This window comes from Neolamprologus brichardi, chromosome 9 (genome assembly GCF_056152115.1).
Source record: "Neolamprologus brichardi isolate AB-2024 chromosome 9, ASM5615211v1, whole genome shotgun sequence".
Classification (NCBI taxonomy): Eukaryota; Metazoa; Chordata; class Actinopteri; order Cichliformes; family Cichlidae; genus Neolamprologus; species Neolamprologus brichardi.
The window spans coordinates 699,030-723,123 of NC_142112.1; the positions used below are offsets into that span (position 1 = coordinate 699,030).

Genomic DNA, 24,094 nt, shown 5'->3' on the forward strand with positions numbered 1-24,094 from the left:
TTGAACCCTGACACTCATTCAATTCAATGAAGTCCATGTGAATTGTGTGAAATGGGTGAGGTGGTGTAGGAAAATGTCCTCTTTTTGGCCTTAAGTTACCTTGGGTATTGTGTTTTTAGCAGGTCATACATGTTCTCACATATTCTTTTGCTGAAGTTTCAAAATTTATAGTGTAACGTTGTCGGTATCCCTCAGATTATCCCTCCTTATGAGCCATGGCTCACAACCATGGCTCACTAGAGCGGCTGTTTTGTGTAATGATTTGGGAAGAATGGGCTTTCCTGCTATTTTCATTATGTCATCAGTGTCTAGTACTGCTCCATGTTTTAGCCATTGTTTTTGTTCTTTTGGTGGTGCTGCTTTTTGTTCGTCCTGCAGTACAGATAGTGGAATAGTGTGAATTTCATGAGTTGTTAGTAAGACTGTGGTTGCTATAGCTGCTGCTTTTGCAGCTTTGTCAGCAAAATTGTTTCCCTTTGTAATTTCAGAGTCATCCTTCTGATGTGCTGCACATTTGCAAATTGCTAAATGTCGCATCACATGAGGAGTTTTCTCCCATGTAAACAGGTGTGTGCCATGATAAAACCTTCCTCCACACACTAGAAATAATAAACTAATTTCAACCCTTGTGACATCTTATTTATTTATTTTATAATCCAGTCATTTTTCCAAATCTAGTATCAATTAACTAATTTGCATTTCAGCTTATAATGTGCTAAGTTGATAGGTCAACAGAAATGCACGTTCAAAATATTATCACAAAAGAGAATTTCCTTCATACAGTAAATTACTTGTGTTGCATCAATCAAACTGAAAGCGTCTCACAATTTAATGTATTACCAACTAAATTTATTGTCTGATTACTGCTTGGTCATACCAGAATCTATCTGACTTTATTTTCTCTTCTCTGTTACCACAAACGTTTCACCTATTGTCCTGCTGGAGAGTTAAATGTCAGCAGCAGATAAATTTAGCATTTGATAACAAAACTCTGTTAAATCTTCCCTGTGTTAACACCAATGAGAGATATAGAGGCTCATGTATAGTGTGTGCTATAGTGTAAGCTGTTCTTCATTGCATGTACAGTGGGGCAAAAAAGTATTTAGTCAGCCACCGATTGTGCAAGTTCCCCCACTTAAAATGATGACAGAGGTCAGTAATTTGCACCAGAGGTACACTTCAACTGTGAGAGACAGAATGTGAAAAAAAAATCCATGAATTCACATGGTAGGATTTGTAAAGAATTTATTCGTAAATCAGGGTGGAAAATAAGTATTTGGTCAATAACAAAAACACAACTCAATACTTTGTAACATAACCTTTGTTGGCAATAACAGAGGTCAAACGTTTACTATAGGTCTTTACCAGGTTTGCACACACAGTAGCTGGTATTTTGGCCCATTCCTCCATGCAGATCTTCTCAAGAGCAGTGATGTTTTGGGGCTGTCACCGAGCAACACGGACTTTCAACTCCCGCCACAGATTTTCTATGGGGTTGAGGTCTGGAGACTGGCTAGGCCACTCCAGGACTTTCAAATGCTTCTTACGGAGCCACTCCTTTGTTGCCCGGGCGGTGTGTTTTGGATCATTGTCATGTTGGAAGACCCAGCCTCGTTTCATCTTCAAAGTTCTCACTGATGGAAGGAGGTTTTGGCTCAAAATCTCACGATACTTGGCCCCATTCATTCTGTCCTTAACACGGATCAGTCGTCCTGTCCCCTTGGCAGAAAAACAGCCCCATAGCATGATGTTTCCACCCCCATGCTTCACAGTAGGTATGGTGTTCTTGGGATGCAACTCAGTATTCTTCTTCCTCCAAACACGACGAGTTGAGTTTATACCAAAAAGTTCTACTTTGGTTTCATCTGACCACATGACATTCTCCCAATCCTCTGCTGTATCATCCATGTGCTCTCTGGCAAACTTCAGACGGGCCTGGACATGCACTGGCTTCAGCAGCGGAACACGTCTGGCACTGCGGGATTTGATTCCCTGCCGTTGTAGTGTGTTACTGATGGTGACCTTTGTTACTTTGGTCTCAGCTCTCTGCAGGTCATTCACCAGGTCCCCCCGTGTGGTTCTGGGATCTTTGCTCACCGTTCTCATGATCATTTTGACCCCACGGGATGAGATCTTGCGTGGAGCCCCAGATCGAGGGAGATTATCAGTGGTCTTGTATGTCTTCCATTTTCTGATGATTGCTCCCACAGTTGATTTTTTCACACCAAGCTGCTTGCCTATTGTAGATTCACTCTTCCCAGTCTGGTGCAGGTCTACAATTCTTTTCCTGGTGTCCTTCGAAAGCTCTTTGGTCTTGGCCATGGCGGAGTTTGGAGTCTGACTGGTTGAGGCTGTGGACAGGTGTTATACAGATGATGAGGTCAAACAGGTGCCATTCATACAGGTAACGAGTGGGGGACAGAAAAGCTTCTTACAGAAGACGTTACAGGTCTGTGAGAGCCAGGGATTTTCCTTGTTTGAGGTGACCAAATACTTATTTTCCACCCTGATTTACGAATAAATTCTTTACAAATCCTACCATGTGAATTCATGGATTTTTTTTTCACATTCTGTCTCTCACAGTTGAAGTGTACCTCTGGTGCAAATTACTGACCTCTGTCATCATTTTAAGTGGGGGAACTTGCACAATCGGTGGCTGACTAAATACTTTTTTGCCCCACTGTATGTGTGTTAGTATGTTTGCATGCAGGGCCTGTGGGCCTGTCTCACCCAAAAGGGCATTTTCTTAACAGCTGCCTTTCTCTCACGTGTGTTAAGAAGGGTAAATGTGCTTGTAGCAGTTGTAAGATTATTATGCTTTTATATATTACATTGTACCTGTAATCAAAATGAGTTAATCATGATACTGCTGTAGGCCACATCATACTTCTTGTGTAAACAGTATGTAGTTGCATCATACTTCTGAGTTAAAAGAATGTGAAAATCATTAGATTTATTAGATAGGTTTGTATTGTCCTATACTGCTGATTTACTGTGAGTGAGTTACACTGTTTCATGTCATTTCATACTGCTGAGTTATGAAAAGAATATTGTATTCAGAGAGTCAGGGCCTTTTTTTATTTTTTATTTTTAGTAAGGAGAAGAGAGCACATACCACGAAAGCGTCACCCCCACCTTTGGTGGAAGCAGAAAAACAGGGAGCCAAGGTCATAACTCTGTGAATGCTTAGTTTGTGGCTGTGGCGCATTTTGTATGGCTTCTTCTCTTTGTTTAGTAGCTTTCTGCCTTCACCTGAGAGGGTGTGCCCAAAGTATGTCACTTCAGGTCTCCATAACTGGAGTTTATTTAAAGACAAATACGATGATTTCATTTATTGCTCGCAGACGGTATGTTGCAGTATTAGCTTTCTTCACCACTTAAACAAAACATCACCCTTTGTTTTATTATTATTATTATTATTATTATTATTATTATTATTCTTTCTCAAAAACAGAAAATGAATGAAATTGTAGTTGTTCTTGGCTGAGAAACACAAAACCTCCCCTTCTTTATTTGTTTTTCAAAACAAGAAACTAAGTTTTAACTTTTCTGCCTGATCACCTAAAACAAAGCAGACAACCCAGCTCTTAGCTGGCTCTGATCTTATCATCATCAAGGTCGCATGGTGAGAGCTACTTCAGAAGTCACAGTACTCCTCACTCAAGCAATGTCAACAAAAAAAAGAAACAAAAATACAAACAAAAACAAAAAACCTCAGCTCACTACACAAAGAACAACAGCCAAGACACAACGGAAAATGCTTTTCTTCTTTGTTCTTCTTAAGCTTTAGAATAAACTTCATCTGTATTTGTAAATCATTTGCCTAATCATTATGTGTCACTGTGATCCACAAATGTGATCACAAATTTATTCATTTTTCAAACCAACAAAAATAAAACAAAACAGAAAACAAATTGCTGATGGCATGAACGCTTTACACACATGAGTCTGGATGCAAAAAGACTGCTGCCAAAACCAAATCAGAAGTATGAGGGGAAAAAACTGAGCTCACAGACAGCTGCATGTTTGAACTCTCATGCAGCTCCTGCTGTTAAAAAACAAAAACAAAACAAAACTTATTACTTGCTCATCAGCTTAGTAGTTTCCACATATTTGATTCAGCTTCTCAATCTTGTAGCTTTAGCTGTTGTCTACCGGCTTTAGCTTATTAGTTGTTAGTATAGGTGTGCTCTATATTTCACCAATGTCTCATCTAGGATGACAGGTTTTCAAGCAAGTCAAGTGCCTCTATGCACTTAATTAGTTTAGATATTTTCTTTATTTTCTTCATCTCACATACCATTGTACTGAATTTGAGCAACCCTAAGCTTGATGCAGAATACTTTTAACAATTATCCACCTCACATCATAACTGACTGAGGTGCCTCTTCATATTAATATTATTTAATTATTAATGGTATTATTTTTATATAACAGCAATAGTATATTACAATATTTTATTTATATTTCATTAGTATCCACCAAGGGCTGCGGGTGATCTGCAGTTTCACCCTTTCCCAAGCTGGAGACATTTACCTTTTCACACACTTTCCTTGGCTGAACAATGACACAACCTTAATATACCTTATGTATCTTTCTATTTCATTTAATATGTGTTTGTGTGAATTATCTGCTTTCATTCATTCTATTCATTCTGGGCATGTTTCATTGTTAATACCAGTTTACAGGTTGTTATCCTTGCTATTATCAGTTTGAATACATTACAGTTAGGCTCTAATTTAATTGAGCCTTTTGTTTATTTAACTTTGTTGCTCTTGTATTTATATCTATTCAGTTGGGTCTGTTTCCAACCCTTTTTAAACTTCTACTTTGATCTCTAATTTTCACTTGGTGAGGGGTTATTATGTTCTTCCTGGTCTGAACTGTTCTCTTCACCTGAGCTGCTATCCTGTTCTGAGTCTCTTGCCCTATGCATTCCTCTCCCCTTCTTCTTATTCCTGCTCCGGCTTGTTGTTTTTCTAACCATTCATCATCAGGTGTTAATTTTGCTTGTTTATTCTCCATTTTCAAATGTTTTTCTGGGCCGTCGCTGGCACGCTTGACTTCAGAGTGGTTTACTGATACGGCCTTCGACTTCACCCTAAAGGTGAAGTGGTATCAGTTTTATGAGATGAAACTCAACCGTTCTCCTTTGTCACCAGTACGTGAGCCTCAAGCAAAGAAAACAAAAAATAGAAGTAGTTCAGCAGCGTATTGTGCTGTAAAATCAACTTACTTCCAGACACATAAACACATAGACATTTGCGCGCTAATTTGTCACGAAGTATTTTACGGCTACCTCTAAAAGCCAGTCTAAACACAGTTCCTTTTGGCGAACTTAAACCTATTTTGTGACGAAGTATTTAATGGCTACCTCTAAAACCAGTCTAAACACAGTTCTTTTTTGGTGAACTTAAACCTATTTTATCATGTTTCTTTAAACCTTTGCGACCGTTTTATATATCAAAATAGTGTTTCTCACCCTCAGACTTCTCACTGGTGGTTCGGATTGTCAGACTGAATCCCACCGCCGTGGACCAGACTAAAAACACCGGTCTGGACCCGAATTTAACGTCCCAGGTCTTTCGGCCTTGTCTAAGAGGGCTGTGCACAGACTTCGGTGCTGGCTTCCCACGGCGTCAGGAATCAGTGCTGGATCCTGGAACAGAGTCACAGATAACAGTTCTGATGTTTCTGCCCCGGCTACGAAGGACCAAAATAAATGTCAAGAGATTTATTCTAAAGACACTTCTTCAGCTAAAAATCTAAAGGTAGAAACACACAGACGCTGCAGCATTTACTTGCAAGGGCATGATTACAGGACGCTCACACCAGAGTGGGGGCCCTGTGATGTGTGCTCTGTTCCTGCACTTGTCTTTATTTATATACAAAAGTAATACAACAGTGAATACGTCTATTCATAAACCGAGGAATGTTAGTGTGTAGGGAGTGAAGATAAGAGTGGTTCAGGTATATGTGTGTGTGTGTGTGTTATTCTGAAGGACGTGGCCCCTCTTCTTGTTAGGGAGTGCAGATAAAAGTGTCCAGCTCTCCTCTTCCTGGCAGGAGTGAAATAATAACAGCTTGTTCAGCTGTTATCGCTGGGAGAAAGAATTTACAAAACAAGTCTTGTAGTGGACAACAGTCATAAAAAGGCACTACCTGTTGAATTATTTCCAGTGTGCCAAATTGGACATTACAAATTAAAGTCTACTCACTGAAATTACTGGTAAAGGTTTGCTGTAATTTTGTGAAAGTCTCATAAGGTTTGCAAGTTGAAATAAGCATAATGGAAGTTTATAAGTAACAGTACTGGGTTGGAGTCCCAAGGAAAAGGAAAACAGTGAAAGTGAGTTCGAGGCTCCCGTAGGATATAGGGAATTGGTCATTTTGTGGGTTAGAGTCCCCATTGGTCAGACAGGTTGGACCTGGGTCGGTCATACACTTGCTTTGGGGTGTTGACTGTTGTTTCAAAGTATTATAAATTTTTCAAGAACAGCAGTTGGACTGCTAGGAAGTGCATAGCCCGGGGTTTACACCCCCTCCTGGTCGCGGACGCGCAATCTTGACCTATCGGCGAATAGGGTTTGTTCGGTTGGCTTGACCGTGGGGTACAGGGTATCCTGGAATAAGCTAAGAGTTTGAGTCTCTTTGTCTGCGCTTTTTTGGCCAGTAGAAACCGGGTTTCGGGCGCGTAACTTTAACTTAAAACTTTGGAGAAAGCCTTGGCTGTGGAAGGCCAAAAATAGAGCTTCAGGCAAAGTTTGGGTTGGTTGACGCTTTTAAATTGTGTTAGGGCACTAGATATCAGGCCACTGTCCGGGACGGAGACTGGTGAATTGATTGCAAAAAACTCAGGGAGTTTATCCGCTGGGCGGTTAATTTTAAATTTGTCGAAATTGTGTAGGTGTTAACAGGCCTAAAAATCTGTGCAGTTGGAATTATAAGACATCTTTGTAATATAAAATAAGAGATCTTTGTGTGAAAGGAGTCTTTGGGTCAGCAGTGCACTGCCTGCTGACTTCTATTTTTAGACGGTGTATGTGTGTGTAAATGCAAATGAGGAAGCAGCGGTGACACGCATGGAGACTGTTGCTTTCGGTTTAGAGTGTTATTGAGCTTTATAACTATTGTTTGCCAATATTGCTAAATGCCTGTAACTAAGATACTGGTTTTGCTCACTACAATAGTATAAATAGAGTTTTGATTGATTATAGTGAACATATGATCTGTGACTGGGTTTAGAAATAGAATAGAGAAACTGTTCATAGCTTAGACCAGCGTTTCGGTCAGAGGATCTAGAGTGATGTAGAAGGTTTTGAATGATAAATAAAGGTGTGAGATATATTTCTTTTGTGATGCAAAGTAGGATGTTTTAAAGTTTGGAAGTGCTTTTAATTCAGTATATACACTTGGTACACCCGCTTACTCTTTGAGTTTATTATAACAGACGGTGTATTTCAGTTTGAGTTTCAGTAATTGTATGTTGATATAGTAATTTAGTTTTATGTTAGGTGAAGGAGATTCTCATTTCTGCGTCTTGCAGGATTGAAATCTCACATGTAGGAGCTCTTTTGGAGGTGATTCTGTACGATTCGTATCAAATAATAAATAAGTAATAATCACACTACATGGGTTCATAGCAGAGTGTGTGAAAAGAGGAAGTTTGAGAGAAAAGGTAGTGTGTGTGAGACGATTATGAAATTATTGTGTGAATGATGCTACAAAACTGACCTAAAGAATGGTGATATGTGTGAAGGATTGTTAATTGTCCTGATGTCTGAAAGAGCTCTAGTTAAAAGTGTGTGTGCGTGAAATAAGGGTGTATTGTTTTTAGATCAAGAGTTAGTAGAATTACAGAGGGTTTGTAGACTGTAAATACAAAACAAAAAGAGTTTGATTAGCCTGTAGAAACAGGAAAGAGACAAACAGAAAATATGGCTTTGAGTAGCTGCTTGTGTGTGTGACAGGAACTGCATGCCCATAAAGGGGAAACTCACTGTGACAAGTGTGTACCCAGAGAAGAGAGACAGACGAGTTAAACTGTGGGAAGATGAAGCAATGGATGCTTTAAGAAAAGAAATGAAAAGGATATTAAATGTATGCTTTAGTGTGTCAATACAGGTGGACTTCTCTCAACATGGAACCTTGAGTGCAGCGGCAAAAGGATAGATTAACAGAATTGGGAAAAACAGGCCAGGATTTGGCTAAAATTTTACAGCTTGACCTCTCACTTTGTCCCAACCCTGAGAAGAAGCTCAAAGGACACTTAATCTCCTGATGAAGACAGACAGAACATCGTGGACTTGAAGAATTGACAGCAGGCAAAAGACCATTAACACTGACGACACCAGCAGCAGCATGAGAGAAAGCACGTGATGCAACATGCACGGTGAACTGCAGGCTGGTAAGAACAGTGTGACATGACTGTTTGAAGGCACTGAATGTGATATTTTGACAGGACTTAATCTTGAAAGAGAAGACTGAAAAGATCAACAGGGAAGAAGAAACGGTGTTGCTGGAGATTTGAAGACAACACAGGACACTGTGGAGAGAGGGACAGGGACCAGTGAGAGGTGAAGCCAGGACGAGTTCGACTGTGAGAATACAGGATATAATTGGATTGAAATTGAAGCCTGAACTCATGATGGTTTAGGGAGGTCCACCACGTCACAAACAAAGAGGTAAACAAAAAGAAGGAAAAATAAAGAGAGAAAAGAACTGACAATTATATTAATGAATAGAAAACACACGTACACAAATTGTTTCATGTGAAATTATTTTGGGAAAGAAGCAGAAGTGAGACAGTTTGAATCCAGAGCTCAGTGAAAAGATACATGAATTAAACCTGATTATAACATACACATGCAATGAAGAAAGTGGCTTACACTCCATTAACATAAAAATGCAAGGAAGAACATGCTTACATTCATATTCATGATATAATTGGTATTTTTGACAGGAAAGAGAGAGAAGTGGGTCGTTTAAGCACTCGTCATAATAATGAAAATGTCTTAGTTTTGTTATTTTCAGGGGCAAGCAGACCTGGACCAATTTTCCACATGCAGCGGTTGGAAGAAAGTTATAGGTTAACATCACTGGAAATGTTCAGGCAAGTTTCTGGTTGAATTGTTTACAGCGCCATGTGTCCATGAACCTGACAAGCAAGCTCTAACTTCTGGCTGAGGACCAGGAATGCTGTTATTTAAGGCGGGAAATTAAAATTTGGGTTAACAAATTTGGGAAAGAGAAAACTGACTGTTTAAGTGGAGAATTGTGAAGGAGTCTGAAACACTGCAAAAAGAAACATATACAAGATTACACACATAAACAGAAAATGCATTAATCTTACAAAACAAGAGAGCCCTGATGATTAATGCATAGACATTGATTAATCATGGCTAAGAACACAAACATATGCAATGAAGATCAGCTTGCTACTTTTATGAGTGATAGAATAGTGTGAATGTTTAATAAAAACACTTAAGTTTGAAAAATACACTTAAAGTTTGAAGTTGAGGAATGACTCAGAGAAGCTCCATTACAAGAGACAAGTTGGTGGAAATGAAAAGTGATTAAAAGCTTGGAGTAATTTCAAAAGAGTGAATTAGAAGTGCTCTTGTACAGATTGATCAAAACAAGTGATTACTCTAGGAAAATGAAAGTAATTCAGTAATGTGGTAAAATTTAAACATGAATTTCTCTTGTCACGGCAGCTTCTTGAGATATGACTCAGTATGCAAATTAGCTGGAGTGAGTGGTGACGAAGAAGCTTCCTTTGTGTGTGTGTGACTGAGGCTTTCAGGAGAGGAAGCATAGCAGACTGTTTAGAGGTGTAGATTTGGACAAGAATTGTTATAACGGGTCTATATCTTATGCTAAATATAAGTATGTTAAAGTGCTTAAAGGGTTTTATTATTATTGTTTGCAAATTGTGTGGTTTTAACAAGATTTTCGGTGTATTCAGCAGGTGAAATTATGTCAGTTGACCTGGAAGTGTCAGGACTCTGGTGGCAAAACTTTTGTGTGTTTAAGATTTTTGAGGTTGTTGTTGTAGTGATGGGTTAATTCTGTCAGTTAGGTTTGTGTTTTTTTCTTATTTGAATAGAGGGAGTTTTATTGAACATAGACATGTCTGAGAGGGGCCCATTATTGCACTTGTCACCTGTCACCTGTCACCTGTCAGGTGATTTTTTGTTTTGTGTTTTGATGAGCTAATAATCAGCTCTCTTTTTCTCATTTTTGTTCTAAGCAGGCCTGGAACAGTGAATAGCAGTGCTGAAAAATTCTCGGGAGAGCAAATATAAGGTGGGCTTTTCCAGATTTTATCTGGCTGAGGAGAAGGCCACCTGTGGGGACCTGATCAGATTGTAAGTCCCTGTCTAAAAGGATTGTAGCGACTCAATCCAGTCCAAAAGCTTAAAGAACTGTTTTCCTATGACAAATAAAACAAATGAATGAGCTCATGTTGCTGAGAGTGGAGAATCTGATTATTTGCGCTGGAGTCTCCACTATCAGCAAATACCTGGTGTGAATGCATGTGAGTGAATGTGTGTGACTGGACCAAGGTTGGGATGAATAAATGTGGACAAACAATTTGCCATGCTAGCTAGAGAAAGGGGATGCTTTGTTTTGCGTTGTTTTGTTTTGCTTTTGCCATGAGCAGAAGGAGTGGAAGACTTAATTCTGGGGATGCTGATTTTGGGTTGCTGATGTTTTCTTTGAGAAAATTTCTGTTTTATTGACTGGGGTTAGATTATGGTATTACATTATATTGTTGGGAGAGTGCCAAATGCTAAAGGGGAAACATTTTTGGTATAACTCATGTTACCATGAACTGAAGAAACACTTGACTGATAACTGTTCTGTTTTAAGTTTATTTTTATAACACAGATTGGATCATAAGGGGGGAAAACTGAGTATGAAATGTGAAGTTCAGGTTAACACACAGGTTTTGTTTCTAGGAAGTTCCAAGGATGCAGGCTGTGGATGGAGCCAGGAGTTCGAAAAGATTTGACATGATGATTAAATTGATTTCATTCCTTAAATACAGATTTGCAGGGCCGGAGCAGATATACCTGAGAGGAGGATTGCTGAGTTGTTTTGAGAGATGGTATGACTAACCTTCTTCTGTTAATTTCCTATGCTCGGGTGAAGCATTTTGAGTGCTTTTTGACACATGAGATGTGTCAAAAAAAAAAGAGAGAGAGGGATTTAAGGTTTAATTTGAAATGGGTTTTAGGATCATTTTATAACTTTTGGGGTTTTTGATAATTTAGATATGGTAAAACTGAGGCAGGAATTGTTATCTTCATGTTTAAGTTAAAGGATTAAAGTGAACTGAATCCTGTTTAGAAGATAAAATGCCGGTGTTCATAAGAAGCTCTATACCAAACTTAAAGGGAAACTGTGGGAATAAAAGATATGCTTTGGGGAAAACTAGCGAAGATTTTAGGAGTAGAAAATGTTTGATTTCTTTTTGATTTCTAGAATAAGTGGTTATAATGCAGGCTTACACATACAGATATTACATAGATCTATTTCTAGGGTAGAGGAGAGACCTTTTTAAGAGGGTGTTAAAAGTGTCGCTGACCGAAATGAATAAGATTGAAGATTATATACGTAGAAATGATTTTTTATACACATTGCATGCTTATTAAAGAGTTGTGGTTCAGTCCATTAATTGAAGGTCAAAAGCTTTTGCTGGCGATACGTCCAGTCTATCTATTGTGCAAAGTGACTTAGAGCACAGTAGGCTGCACATGCTTACAAACACATAGTATCTATAAACTTGCCAGGCCAAAGGCCTGACATTCATTTAGCTTCTAATTGAATTTGAGCTGGCCTAGCAACAAGTGACAGAAAAGAGGAACTGAATAGGAGTTTCTTGCATTAAAGAAGGACCAAAGGAAGGAAAGCATATATTTTGGCTAAGTCTGATAAGGTATAATTAGAATGTACTGTTACAGTAAGACGAGCAAAATGAAATAAAAATGCTATATCAAGAACATGTTATAACACAGGAAATGTGAGTTTCAAAATGAAGTTACACAGCAAAAACTGTAGTGTTGAATCAACTCCCACAGAGTTGATTTTAACATTTTTTCAGGGTTTATATAGCTCCACACTCTACAGAGTTGAATTAACATTTTCAAAATAGTTAATTATTTAACACTTTGTCAGAGTTCCTTCTTTAACTCTTAAAACTGGGTTAAATTAACACTGAGCAAATTATTATTAACACCATCTCTGAGTTAATTTTTAACTCTTAAAACCGGGTTAAATGAACACTGAGCAAATTATTATTAACACCATGTCTGAGTTAATTTTAACTCACCAAACTGGGTTAAATTAACACTACACAGATTGAAAAATAACACTACTTTAACTCTTTACTCTTTTATTAAGGTAGTTTTAATCCCTAAAAGAACCATTTATGTAATAGATTAACACAACTTTTTAACGACAACAATTACAATTATGAGAATAATTTCAAGAAAACTGTACATTGTCCAAAAACATATATTATCATGCTTCTTTTTCCCAGAAAGTGAATCACAACATAATAAATGAAGATATAATGTACAAACTTTCATCTGCAGCACTGTATGAGTTTTGAATATCAAATGGTCTGTGACATTTGAGTTCAGTTATTTTTATGACACACCGTTCTTCAGTTTGTACTACTTTGAATGCATGGTGATGTTCATCAAAGTTTTCAGTAAAGAGTTTGTGTGTCAACAAAAAAATGTCATTTTCAACCATAAGTGTATCAATTATTTGACAAAAGACTGGCATGTCTTCCTCCATTGTACTGCAAACAACGAGTCCAGCTTTGTACTCTACACCATCAATTTTAACCCAACTTATTGAGAAAACATCTTTTGATAATAGCATTTCACTATTGACCACACTTTCATCTCTTAAAGAAAATTATTTAATTGGCCCAAACTCCTTCTGTTTAAGAGAAAAGGTTTCCCAGTGATAAGCAATGGCCATCTGATGCCGTTTAGCAAGCGATTTGGTGAGGTTTTTGAAATTTTTGAAATAATCTTTGAACAACTTGTGCTTAGCTTCAAACCTCGTACTCCACATATACAGTAAAGGGCCAATTTTTCAAATAGAGGATGGGTAATGAATCATAAAATGATGCTTAGGAATCAAGTTTCTGTGTGGATACGTGTGCTTAAATAGTTTGTGGTGGTCAATAATCAAATTCTTCAAATATATAGTCATTCCCCGAGTGAGACAAGGTGAAAAAACAATGTTCATTATTTAAAGTAACAACAATAACAAATTCCAGTGTCTGTTCCCTGCAGGAATAATGTCACCAAACAAAAGTGGGATGTTTTTCACAAGACAGAATGTCTGGATAGAGTTCAAACCAATGCTATTGCCAGCATTGTCCAATATGATTTTAGTGGGCCGGTTTTTTCTTTCTAAAAATCCATAGTCCAAACCATAAATCCTAGAAAGCAAGTTCTGTTCTGATATGAAGTGTTGCGTAAGATACTCAAAAAGCAATTTGACCTCATACTGAGCCACACCTTCAAGAAGGTCATGCATTATATCAAATGAGTAGTTATTGCAAATATGGTAATACTGCAATGAATTGAGTGCAGAATTTCTTTTCAACCCATACAGTGACTTCAATTTAGGATTTTCCCGAAGAGACTGGCAATGTATGTCAAACAAATCTTTCCCACGAAGAATAATTTTAGGATCATCCTCACTGTACACCATTTGACAATCATTCTTCTCAATCAAACAAAGGCGACAGAAATGACGGCTACTGAACGACTCATTAAAACCAAGAATTGAGTGCATCCCTAGGTTATCTCCAGTGATCTGTGATATTGTGCCATATACCTGCTCATCAGAAAATGGAAGACTTAGCCCTTGGCTTTCCAGTTTTTTGACATCATTTATCAGTGGTTCCAGTATAACATCAAAACCATATTTTTCAGATCTGGTGTGTGGAAAAGTGACACTAAATGAATGTTCATCAAAATGGAATTAAATTTTGGGGGCAAGTTTCTTATAACAAAATAAATACAGCCAATTTTGTGAATTCCGCGTTTAGAGCCAAGAGGATTGGCTGTTTCAAAATCATCATAGTATAGCTGAATTTGTAATGCATGCCTTTTGGCTGAAAACAAAGGGTGAGTTTTAAAGTAACTTCCATCACAAAAGTCATGATAAGCATCAGGCTCTGAGCTACACTCTCTCTGCAGGAAAACACAAATCTCTGGATTTCTAAACATGAACTTCAAAGACTCCAAAATAGGTACATATATAAAAGTATCCTTCACAGGTACTTGATTATAAGTACCAGACTTCTGATTTCGCCTGATGTCATACCTCACTCCAAGTGTTATTTCTCTAGGTTCTAAAACTCCCCATTTTAGATCGAAGTATTTATTTCGTTTCCATTCTGTGTTCAGATTGGTGAAAGAGTTTTCAAAATTTTCAAAACATTCATTTATTAAAGATATGCTGGAGTCCTTTGTGGGTAACGCAGAAAGAATGGCCTGCTTTGCTTCTGAGCGAAGCTTACTTGTTAATTCCTCCAAATCGCCTACAAGTGAGGATACTAAACTGTTAGAAAGGCCACTACCCTGCAGTTTGGCCACAATGGATGCACACATTTCTTTGGATGAATCCCTTGTAAGTACTGAATCAATGCTCACTGGAACACTGGAAGAACTAGACTCTGGAAGAACACTGGGAGAACTGTGAGGAAGATTTGAGGAATTAAACTGGTCCTCCAAAGCAGGTGAAACTGTGTCATTAGAAAAACAAGCAATGGCTGAAGTTCGATCATTTTGGTCAACATTGCTGTGAAAACTACTGAGGAGCTTCCTAAAGCCTGCATAAGTTTGGAACTGAAGCCTGCAGCCTGGCTGCCAACAAAATAACTTAAACTTAGGTCCAGGACAATAACCATGTTCACCTCTTAAATTTGAAATCAGCTGCTGACTGCTGGGATAAGCTCTCTTACACAAAAAACATGTCAGCATTTTAATGATTTTTACTTAGGTTGTGAGAAGAATTTCCTGATTAAGGATTTTGGCTCTCAGGTCACGAACTCTTGGGGACTCCTTCATTTTCCCCATATCAATATTGTATACTGTTGTCTGCAGAAATGTGTAGAAATTCACAAGTGCAGCATCATAAGACACATTGAACACAAAATGAGCTTTAAAAAGCTCATCAAATGCCCCAAGGGAGCGGCTGGCCTGGCAGGGGATGAGACGCTTGTCTATGGCAACATAGAAGCTGTCGACCTTCCTCTTCTGGCGCCCAACAGCCAGGAGGTATGGCTGCTGACTCTGCTGATTCTGGAGATGCTCTTCCAAACTGCAGCAAGACTGGAGTTGAGACAAAGATACTGAGCATTAGACACAGGAGCAAGTCAGAGATAATAGCATCACAGAAATGAGTATGTAAACCTCCTTTGTAAGCTCAACTGTAATTTGTTTCATTCACCTCTTAACCAGTGACATGACAACTTATGATAAAAACTATAAATATTAAATTACGTTATGAAAGACTACAAGTCTCTCAACAGCATCAGAGGCGCTGATTTTTTGATACTTTGGTCCTCCTGGAGGTGGCGGAAGGAGATGTAACAGTAACAACAGGGAGGCCATGTCTTGGTCAAAGGCTGCGGCCAAAGAGTCACAAGAATCAATTGACAGCAAATCTTTCAATGCAATTTTTAAGGAGAACTAGAAAAGCACTTCCTAAAAAAGTTGAAATGTGCTGTCATAAACATTAAACTAACAGCTAAAGAAAACTGATGAAGCAAAGCTAACAGGTGAATGAATTGGTATTTATTAATAGAATCCTGATGCTATTGAACTTTAACTGCTTATAGCAAATCATATTTAACAAATTCACTTGCTGCCTCATCAAGATCACTTCCTGGTGGACTCTCTGCTGACTGCACCAATTGACGCAACTCTACTGTTGAGGTGAGCTGCTTGGCCTCTTTGATGATTTGATACCTAAAGATTGGATCCTATTTCTGAAGCAGCCTGGTAGATATCTCATCATCAAACAGGAGAGTGAAGTCTTGATTCACCTTTAAGAAAGAAAATCTACTACTGCCACATTCATCTTGAAATTTAAAGTGATATTAAAAATTCCACTGAATATTCTCACCAATCCTTTTGCATCCAAGAATCTTGGGAAGATAGACAGGATATCAAGACTTTTGTGAGGATCATTGATGAGCTTCTGACGATGCTGAAAGGTCTCTCTCATCTTCTGGAAAATCAAGGAAGTGTCGGATGTATGGTTCAGCAAAGAGATGGCCTCCTGGCAAGCATCTCCATCAAGCTGCATGTCGACATTAATGGGCCCTTGGTAATTTGGGCCCCCTGAAGAAAAACACACAAATATAAAAGCATAGGTGCTGAGCAGATAGGTAAATGAAAACAAAATAGTATATAATGTAAATGAGAACATTATCTAGTTTGTGGACACTTAATTTCTTACCTCCTTCTTGAGCAAAGCCAGTGGAGCTACTTGGTGGTGCAGATCCTCTTCTAGTCTTTCTCTGTATCGTTTTCAAACGCCAAGAAATGTATCCAGTGCTGCTTGCAGCATCATAGAAGTGTTCCTAAAATGTAAATACATTCAAAAATAATGTGTTGTCAATCTGAAAAATTTCAGAACTTAAATGTCAACGCACACAAATCCCAATGATGCACAGCATGAAAATTATGTAAACAAAGTGCAATAATAGTGACTATACATAGCCTTTCTTGGAGTATGGGTCTTTCAGGGATGGGAACAATGTCACTACCCCTAGCGCGTACTGTTCTCTAACAGCTTTGGTGGGGAGGTGCCTGAAAAACGATTTTAAATTAGCATGCTTAAGTAATGGCAAAATAGTAACTTGTATTTAAAAAATAAAATAAAATGCACAAATAGAACACACATACCCATGGCAATCAATCATGTGAGCCACTATTATATTGACCATTTTTCTTCTGGTAGCATCTGTTAGAGTTTGTGTTGTGTGATATTCCTGGAGAACCTCTTCACCACCTGAATTGGTTCCAAGTACACCTTCAATTAACTTGAGAAAAAAAAGATGCAAAAAGTGAGGAATAGCTTTTCTACATATTAAGAATAATGAAGTAGAAAAAAAACTATGAGAATTGAGTTTTGTCACAACCTTTTTAGCAGATGCTGCATAAACAGTACCCTCAACTCTTGTTTTCTTCCTGGGACCCTCATCTAGAAGTATAGTTGATGTACTTGCATTTGAGCTGAAGCTTGAGTCAGAATAATCAGATGCAGAAGACAAGGAGCAATCAGAAAATTCTAAAAGGAAAAAACAACATCATTCTGTAAGGTGTAGAAAAAAAAATCTGGCTGCAGATTTTTAACTAACAAAGCAACATCACACTGCAGACCTGACTCATTTAAATTAACTGATCTCAATGTTCAAACAGCTGATTGGTCAAATTGTGTGCTCCTGATTATTTGGAACAACCAGCAGCCACACAGCCCTTCCCCATGTCTGGTGTTGAGCTTGCCCCTTTAAATTTCTCACCATCACTTGAGAAAACTGTTAGGACCACAGTGCCTTGGCTGATAAGGTCACTGAAAATCACTTCATCAACTTCTGTCCCTGTTGCATCTTTGTACACTACTTTTGCATCAGGTGGCAGGCAAAATCTCTCGATGGCTGGAAAAGATAAGATATATCTGAGTGCACCTTTTAAGTAAACTGTTCTTGCCTCACATTCACTAAAGTGATACACCACTGTATGATTCAAGAGACTTGGCGAAACGCCCTACAAAAAATTCTGTCCCCCCAACTAAAATTAGGTAAGATATAAACAAACCTTTTTCATGAAACTGCATAAACTCAAACCGCCCATCAACCTCTTCCAACTTCACATACTTCTGCTGTTGGCAGTATCGAACCTGGACCAGCATTTTACTGAGACAAAATAATAACAAAAATGGCATACTAGTAAGTATTTGACATTTAGAGCAATTCAAGCAAAAATGATTAAAACACTGACATATACCATACATGGTGATTAATACTGACCATCCATCTTCATCCATCTTCATCCGCTTTATCCGAGGCCGGGTCGCGGGGGCAGCAGCCTAAGCAAAGATGCCCAGACCTCCCTCTCCCCAGCCACCTCCTCCAGCTCGTCCGGGGGAACACCAAGGCGTTCCCAGGCCAGCCGAGAGATATAATCTCTCCAGCGTGTCCTGGGTCTGCCCCGGGGCCTCCTCCCGGTGGGACATGCCTGGAACACCTCACCCAGGAGGCGCCCAGGGGGCATCCTTGTCAGATGCCCAAACCATGTGGAGCAGCAGCGGCTCTACTCTGAGCCCCTCCCGGATGGCCGAACTTCTCACCCTATCTCTAAGGGAGAGGCCAGCCACCCTTCGGAGGAAGCTCATTTCCGCCGCTTGTATCCGCGATCTCGTTCTTTCAGTCACTACCCACAGCTCGTGGCCATAGGTGAGGGTAGGGACGTAGATCGACCGGTAAATTGAGAGCTTCGCTTTTACACTCAGCTCCCTCTTCACCACGACGGACCGGTGCAGCGTCTGCATTACTGCAGCTGCAGCCCCAATCCGTCTGTCGATCTCCGACTCCCTTCTCCCATCACTCGCGAACAAGACCCCGAGATACTTGAACTCCTCCACTTGGGGCAGGAACTCATCCCCGACCCGGAGTGGGCACTCCACCCTTTTCCGGCTGAGAACCATGGCCTCAGATTTGGAGGTGCTGATCCTCATTCCTGCTGCTTCACACTCGGCTGCGAACCGCTCCAGTGCGAGCTGGAGGCCCTCACCCGATGAAGCCAACAGAACCACATCATCCGCAAAAATCAGAGATGAGATTCTGAGGCTACCAAAGCGAAAGCCCTCCGCCACTTGGCTGCGCCTAGAAATCCTGTCCATAAAAATTATGAACAGAACCGGTGACAAAGGGCAGCCCTGGTGGAGCCCATCACCCACCGGGAACGAGTCTGACTTATTGCCGGCAATGCGAACCAAGCTCTTGCAACGGTTGCATAGGGATCGAGTGGCCCGTAGCAATGGGCCAGACACCCCATACTCCCGCAACACCTCCCACAGGACACCCCGAGGGACACGGTCGAATGCCTTCTCCAAGTCCACAAAACACATGTAGACTGGTTGGGCAAACTCCCATGCACCCTCAAGTATCCTCGAGAGGATGAAGAGCTGGTCCAGTGTTCCGCGACCAGGACGAAAACCGCATTGTTCCTCCTGAATCCGAGGTTCGACTAGCGGACGAACTCTCCTTTCCAGCACCCTGGCATAGACTTTCCCGGGGAGGCTGAGGAGTGTGATCCCCCTGTAGTTGGAACACACCCTCCGGTCCCCCTTCTTAAAGATGGGGACCACCACCCCGGTCTGCCAGTCCAGGGGTACTGCCCCTGATCTCCACGCAACATTGCAGAGGCGTGTCAACCAAGACAGCCCTACAACGTCCAGAGCCTTCAGGAACTCGGGGCGGACCTCATCAACACCAGGGGCTCTGCCACCAAGGAGTTGTTTAACTGCCTCAGTGAGCTCACCCCCGGAAATTGGCGGGTCATTCCCCTCATCCCCAGACTCTGCTTCCTCCTCGGAAGATGCGTCAGTGGGATTAAGGAGGTCCTCGAAGTATTCCTTCCACCGGCTGACAATTTTCTCAGTCGACGTCAGCAGCGCTCCGCCAGCACTATACACAGTGCAGGTAGAGCACCGCTTTCCCCTCCTGAGACGCCTGACGGTTTGCCAGAATCTCTTCGAGGCAGTCCAAAAGTCTTTTTCCATGGTCTCTCCGAACTCCTCCCACACCCAAGTTTTTGCTTCAGCCACTGCCCGAGCCGCATTCCGCTTGGCCTGTCGATACCTGTCGGCTGCCTCCGGAGTCCCACAGGCTAACCAAGCCCGATAGGACTCCTTCTTCAGCCTGGTGGCTCCCTTCACCTCTGGTGTCCACCATTTGGTTCGGGGATTACCATCACGGCAGGCACCAACCACCTTGCGGCCGCAGCTCAATGCACCAGCTTCGGCAATGGCGACGCTGAACATGGTCCATTCGGACTCAATGTCCCCCGCCTCCCTCGGAATGCTGTTGAAGCTCTGCCGGAGGTGTGCGTTGAAGATCTCGCGGACTGGGGCCTCTGCTAGTCGTTCCCAGCACACCCTCACTACGCGTTTAGGTGCACCAGGTCTGTCCAGCGTCCTCCCCCGCCACCTGATCCAACTCACCACCAGGTGGTGATCAGTTGACAGCTCAGCCCCTCTCTTTACCCGAGTGTCCAGAGCATATGGTCGCAGGTCTGGTGATACGATTACAAAATCGATCATCGACCTACGGCCTAGAGCGTCCTGGTGCCACGTGCACTTATGGACACTCTTATGTTCGAACAAGGTGTTCGTTATGGCCAAACTGTGATTAGCACAGAAGTCCAATAACAAAGCACCGCTCGGGTTCAGATCAGGGAGGCCGTTCCTCCCAATCACGCCCCTCCAGGTCTCGCTGTCGTTACCCACGTGAGCATTGAAGTCTCCCAGCAGGACAACACAGTCTCCAGGTGGAGCACCTTCCAGCACCCCCCCCCCCCCAGGGACTTTAAGAAGGCTGGGTACTCTGAACTGCCACTCGGCGCATAAGCGCAGATGACAGTCAGGACCCGTTCCCCGACCCTAAGGCGCAGGGAACAAACCCTCTCGTCCACCGGGAAAAACCCCAACATACCGGCAGCAGGCCGAGGGGATATTAGAATACCCACCCCAGCCCGCCGCCTCTCACCAGGGGCAACTCCAGACTGAGACAGAGTCCAGCCCCTCTCCAGGAGACTGGTTCCAGAGCCCAAGCCATGCGTAGAGGTGAGCCCGACTATATCTAGCCGGTACCTCTCAACCTCACGCACTAACTCAGGCTCCTTCCCCACCAGAGAGGTGACATTCCATGTCCCTATTGCCAGTCTTGGCAGCCGGGGGTCAGTCCGCCAGGGCCTCCGCTCCTGGCCGCCACCCGGCACACAATGCACCCGACCCCTATGGCGCCTCCTGCGGGTGGTGGGTCGGTGGGAGGATGGGCCCATGTCTCCTCTTCGGGCTGTGCCCGGCCGGGCCCCATGGACTAAGGCCCGGCCACCAGACGCTCGCCCTCGGGCACCCTCCCCGGGCCTGGCTCCAGGGCGGGGCCCCGGTAACCCTATCCCGGGCAGGGTAAACTGTTCCCTCGGTGTTCTTTTCATAAGGGTCTTCTGAATCGCTCTTTGTCTGGTCCCTCACCCAGGACCAATTTGCCATGGGAGACCCTACCAGGGGGCAAAAGCCCCCAGACAACATAGCCCCTGGTATCCCTGGGACACACAAACCCCTCCACCATGATTCACGGAGGAGTGAATCGCAACCTTGTCACTGACCATGCGTTTGAATTTCACTGCAATAACATTTAATGTTATCAAATAAACCTGTGTCTGTCCATGCAGGAGTCCAATTGATACACAACACAATACAAAATACATGTTAATCTATGGTGTAGTTTACACCAGACACGGAGTGCTACGAAGCGATTGTTTCGGTATCTGGTCTATTTTTTGCATGGGCCACGCATTTTCCGCAGGAAGTTACACCAAGACACACAAGACAATCCAGGCAATTTTGAAGATAAAAGCTATTCTCCAAAATAAAATACTGCGATTGACAAATGCAATCAGATTTGTGTATGAAAAGAGACAATAGAGATGAAAATAAACACATCGCAAAGGAGGGGACAGCCTAACTGACTATGTTTGGGGCGGGTGTCTCAAAGGGAGAAGAGAGTGAGACAGAGAGAGAGACAGATTAGAGACAAGTCAACGATGAACGATGTCAAAGTAAAAGCAGGAGTGACTAAAACAAGCTCTCTTCAATTATTTTGGGATGCTATTTACTTATCAATTGTGAAAAAATTGCTCTGAATAAACAGAGGAGCAAAAACGCTCATGGCGTGGAGAAAGACGTGTCTGTGTGAACAGGGGAAAAGCTGAACGTAGCGCGGCGCTTCCACGTGCAGTGTCTACCGTCACTCACGAGTAAAAAGACTGCAACATTAACATTAGCATTGGAGGCTAAATAGAATTTTCGACACATCTCCTCCTCTATTAAAGCTCGTTTTCAGCAACCGAACACCAAGAAACATCAAGAAAACCTCACTGCACCGATAGAATACCATGAATTTTATATAAGTTTGAATTACTTACCGTTTGTGTAAAATACTCCAAGCAGCAACACGGCAGGCATCCACCACGGTGTAACCAGCAGAAGCACATGGAAAATCGGCCCAGCAGAGCAAACTATTAATTGATCCACGGGTTTACCTGGGCAGAAGCCCAGGGGCCTACCAAGATAAATAACTCTCTTCAGAGTTCATTTGCTTGGACTTGAATAACACTGTTTAATAACTCCAACACTGAACACTATTTGAATCAGAATGTGTTAAAATGACACTTTGAGAGTGGAAATCAACTCTAACATGTTTAACCCTGAAATTTTAACACTCCAGTTTTTGCTGTGTAGTGTTAACACACAGGAGTTGTTTTTAGGCAGCTTTTGGCTATGATAAAATTTACGGATGAGTAATTGCTTATATGTTTAAAGTTAATTGATTAAAATGGTTGTTTTCTCTCTGATCTTTTAGTAGAATAGGCGCTTATAATGATTTTCTTGTGATCTATTGTGAAAGGTGACTTTAGATCAGAGTTAAGGCACTTGCAGCAGCGACAGTTTGTGTACAGGATGTTGATGATCAGATAAGGGAGAAGATAATTAGGTTCATGCTTTTGATTAAAGAGTCCCAGACATAATAGGTTGAACCAAGTTTGAATAAAGAGAACAACTGATGAACATGATAAGTTAGGGAGGCGTAGGAAAAGGTGTTTTGTTTCCTTTGCAGGAGGTCTCGGCGACCACAGGGGGTGAGGATCCTGGAGGCCCGAGGCCTGACGGACCACAAGAGAGGGACCCAGAAAAAAATTAATCTCACGTATGGAGTGTTCTTAAGGGGGAGCTGGCATTTTATTACTGGGCCACTTAGATGACATGAGGTTGTTGTCTGATTTGCTGAGCCAGAGGATGGCTGGAGAGGGTCAGAGCGGGAACAGTGACCCGGATGTCAATGATGCCATGGATGGACATGGAAGCAGCTGAATGGGCCGAGGAGTGACCCAACACAATGTATGGCGACCTCTGGTGGTCCAGAGGTCGAGAGAGGGAGTGTGGAGATTAGAGAAATTATTTTACTGCTATTGTTGATAATCATCATTATTACCATTGCATTAATAATATAGTTTACAGTATTGATATTGCATTCAGAGGTTTAAACATATTGGCACCCAATTAGCCTTTATAACAGGAGCAGTTATAACCACTTTAAACTGTTGAGTTGAATCTATAATCCTAAATGCTTTTGAATGCTTTTATAATCTTAAATGTTTATATGCAGATTACATTGCATTATAAAAGAAGGGCCTAACTCTGAGTACACTCTGTGCCAAAGTAGACAGGAAGTGGAGGCTTTTGAGCGTGCTTGTGAAAGTGAAACTAACCAGAGAGCATTTAAGGTTGACACACACACATACACACTCTTACACAGCAGTTAGACTCAGGGTATGCATGTATTGTATGTGATGACGCATCAGGGGGCGTTATAATACCCTGATATAAAATGACTGATTGTGTATTGTTAAGACAGAGATCAATACTGTCTGCGTACAGTATTCATCTCCCACACGTGTGTTTCATTAAAATCATCGTTTGGCCCGGCCCTGTCTGGACTTAGTGTTGTTGTGCACTTCATCCTCAATAAATTGAACCTTAACAGTCACGGGCTGGGGCAAGGTCACAGGCTTACAGGAAACTGCATGTTTTTGCAGAATATGAGGAACAGACAGAGAGTGAAACTAAGATCAGACGAGGGGTGACAGGTTGCCATGGCAACAGACCTCAGAAAGGGGAAGTTATTGCAAGCTGAACAGGAAGTAAGACACAAAGAAAAGAGGAACTGAGTAGAAGGAGTTTGTTTGTAATGAAACTGTGTGTG

The 24,094-nt window shown here is 41.5% G+C and overlaps 1 protein-coding gene and 1 pseudogene across 10 annotated transcripts in view; both read right to left on the reverse strand.

Moving 5' to 3' along the window:
* LOC118456097 (protein NLRC3-like) overlaps positions 1-24,094 on the reverse strand; it is a 559,092-nt gene that overhangs the window by 309,037 nt on the left and 225,961 nt on the right. The window lies entirely within an intron of this gene.
* LOC148101069 (uncharacterized) lies at positions 14,963-22,309 on the reverse strand (annotated as a pseudogene). Its single transcript, XR_015719585.1, has 11 exons — positions 22,257-22,309; positions 17,865-17,962; positions 17,570-17,704; positions 17,189-17,337; positions 16,953-17,089; positions 16,763-16,856; positions 16,504-16,627; positions 16,168-16,385; positions 15,904-16,087; positions 15,543-15,667; positions 14,963-15,371 (listed from the first exon to the last, which is right to left on the reverse strand). The product of XR_015719585.1 is annotated as an uncharacterized LOC148101069 (transcript).